Here is a 3,602-nt window from a genome sequence, read left to right on the forward strand (position 1 = left end):
GATTTAGAGCTAAAATGGAGCGCGTTAGCAATTTATCGGGTAAAGTGCCAAAAATAGGTTAATATCGCGTTTAAGCTGTTTTTGGCTATTGCATTTCATATCATGCATTAGTATAGGATTTAAGTCAAATATATAGTTATTTAGCATTAATGTGATGAATTGAGTAAATTTTTGCAATGTGTCTAGGAGGAGAGCCTTCCGGTAAAGGCAAGGAAATCGTACCCGACGAGTAGTTATCGGGGCACCTAGAAAGCTTTTAGTTTGTACAAATGGTGAGTAAACTTATTATTATTGTAAATTATCTAAAGTTTATTTTTAAATGCTCTTTATGTATTTTATGAAATGAAAAAGAGATTAAAACGGGATTTTTGATGTTTTAGAAATAAATGTAACAAATAAAGATATATTGTGTTGATTATGAAATTGAGTAATTGGAGGCTGTTAACTGTCTTGAAAATTATATATTTTCCTATGAATGGCTTATGAGATATGAGTATATGTGGCTATATTTGATAAATTGCATTGGAAATTTATGTAAGCTGTTTTTACTATGCAAGCTGGGTAAATAAATAAAAGCCACGTTATACTGTCGAAATTTTATTAAAATTGGTGGGTTTAGTCACTGCAGTGATGGGTTTTCGTGGACTGCCTATTAGAGGGGCACGGTAAACCCGGTTATATAGTTACTTCGGTTGTAGGACGATGAGGGTAACTCTTGAGGTAGTATTAGAGCTCACTTCACGTCGAACCCCCATGTGAATGTGTAACTCGGCCAACGCCAAGGAACAACTTGTTTTAAAAATAAAAATGTGTTTCACAAGTAAATATCACAACAACCTAGGCGCTCTCGGTTAGATGCCTCGGCTAAGGTATCCCCGAGGATTAGTTTTGGCTTGAGCCTTGTTTTTTAATAAAAGACAGAAGCCTTAACAACTGTTTTGGTAAATTACAAATATTTTATAGTTTACAGAATAAATTGAAAACCTTATGAAATGGTTTGTGATTTGTTGTTTAAACTTGCCTCCATGTTACCCGCCTTTAGATATTTATAATAATGTCTGTTTACACATTGGGATTGCAAAATCTCACCCACCTCCTTTCCAAACATTTCAGGTCTGTGGTAGCTTGTAGATACCTTATTTTGTCGAGGATTCCAGTTGACATCTCTACCACACAGACAGTAGGTTTCTAGCACCAACATTGGGTGTATTTTGGACCACTTGTCATTGTAACCATTATTGTACATTATAACTTTGTAAATTTTTGTATGTGTGAATTTATTTTACTTACACGTTACAAAAGATTTCTTACACGTGTTTCTATAAATATTATTTTACATAAAAAATACTATATTTTAATCAATATTTTGAATAGTGATATTTGTCTATAAATCCTTTTAAAAAATTTTTTTTTCTTTGGATTTATTTGAGCCAGAAACAACCGGTAATTGTTTTTAATGGAATGTTTAACAACGATTGCTCACAGGAAAGGAAAGAAACTGATATGTAAGCCTTGCGGGGTTTCGGTTGGCATTCCGAGTAATGAGTGTCAATCAGGACGTCGCGGCGGTTGTCATGGGCCCGAGGGAGGTTCTAGGTCGTGACAGATACACTCATGATATGCTCAAGAAATTTGATATGCTAAAGCTGAAATCAATTTCCACACCAATGAGTCCATCCACCAAACTCGACTTAAATGAAAAAGGTAAGGATGTAGATCAAAAGCTCTATAGAGGTATGATCGACTCTCTTCTCTACTTAATAGCAAGTAGACTAGATATTCAGTTTAGTGTGTGCTTGTGTGCTAGATTTCAGTCATAGCCTAAAGAAAAACACCTAACGGTTGTTAAGAGAATTTTTAGATACCTCATAGACACTCAAGGACTAGGAATATGGTACTCTAGAGACTCAACTCTTAGCTTAGTTGGATATTTAGATGCTGACTTTGCTGGCAGCAGAATTGATAGGAAAAACACTAGTGGAACATGCCAATTTTTAGGAAGCATGCTTGTATCTTGGTCCAACAAGAAGCAAAATTCAATGGCACTATCTACAGTAGAGGCTGAATATGTATCATCAGGAAGTTGCTGTGCACAAATTCTTTGGATCAAGCAACAATTAAAAGACTATGGAATAATTATGCATAATGTACCAATATACTGTGATAACACAAGTGCAATCAATATATCAAAAAACCCTATGCAGCACTTTAGGACAAAGCACATTGAAATTAGACACCATTTTATTAGAGACCATGTAGTGAAAAATGACATTAAGATAGAATTTGTGAATACTTTACATCAATTAAAAGACATTTTTACCAAACCTCTAAATGAGAATAGATTTTGTGAGATTAGAAGAAATTTAGGGATGATTAGTGTGAAGGAATTGTAAGAAAACCTTTGGCTCTCACATAGAAAACAGAATACATTTAGTTGACTAAGGATTTCTTAGCCAACTAAGAGTGGCCTGACAGCTTTAAATAATAAGACTTAGTGACTTTAGAGAAAGAAGAGTAAACAATGGTAAAAATTTAGGTTGACCGGGTGTAAAAAGAATGAAGAAATACTGCCAAAGGTAAATAACCAAACTGTCAGAAAGAAATTTAAAATTATGAAGAAATAAAAGTAAGGCAGTACTTAAGGGAAGGTGAACAATTTTTTTGAGTAATAACTGCTGACTACCTCTTCTTTCTTCTCCCTTAAAACCCATTGCTCTAAAAACAAAAACCTAAATCTTCCTGTGTAATAGCCCGCACCATTGTTGGACACAAATATGACCTTATTGATCAAACAAATGATCGTTTGATGCGAATTGGCGTGCTAAAGAGCGACAAAGGATGAAAGGAACGTTCAAGAATAAAATGCTTCGTGCGTGCAGAACAATAATTAAATAATAATATTTTCGTTGGAGATGAATTATAAGCTAAAGGATGATTCGGAAGTAAATCGAGATGTAATAATGCGTTTTTGGACCAAAGAAGGCAAGTGAAAAATTTTGAAATAAAATAATATTTTATTTAATAAAATCATATTAAAATATTAATATTTTATATGTTATCGAAATTGTCATGAAAAATGGAATATGACTAATTTAAGTGGGGGAGAAGAAGTAAAGAAGAATTTTGAAAGAAAACGACGATAATTGTGACAGCATGTGTAAATAATGCAATGACTAATATTAAATCGAGCTAACACCGGTAAGTAAATATTTAAATATTATGGTGACACCGCGTTGAAATGCGATCTCGATATTTTGATTATACACGTGTAAGAAAAGGAAGATAGAAGAAAATTAGAATTTTTAAATGTGTCGGAATGATCAAATTTTAAGATACGAAAATTGGAAGATTGAGTAACAAATAAAATAAAGTTAAGGAATTACATGTAAATTGCATTATTTGGAGAGAATAAAATAAATAAATAATAAAATAATAAGGAAATAAAAAGAATAGGATTGATGTGGTATGGACGGGAATGAAGAAAAGTCAAACCCAAGAATTCTAAATTAAATGGCCGGCCATACAAAAAAATTAAGGGAACAAAGACATAAAGAAACAAAGAAAATAAAGAGAAGAATGTAGAAATGATGGTGGGACCGGCC

Source organism: Theobroma cacao, chromosome 3, assembly GCF_000208745.1.
Source record: "Theobroma cacao cultivar B97-61/B2 chromosome 3, Criollo_cocoa_genome_V2, whole genome shotgun sequence".
In the NCBI taxonomy this organism is placed as follows: domain Eukaryota; kingdom Viridiplantae; phylum Streptophyta; class Magnoliopsida; order Malvales; family Malvaceae; genus Theobroma; species Theobroma cacao.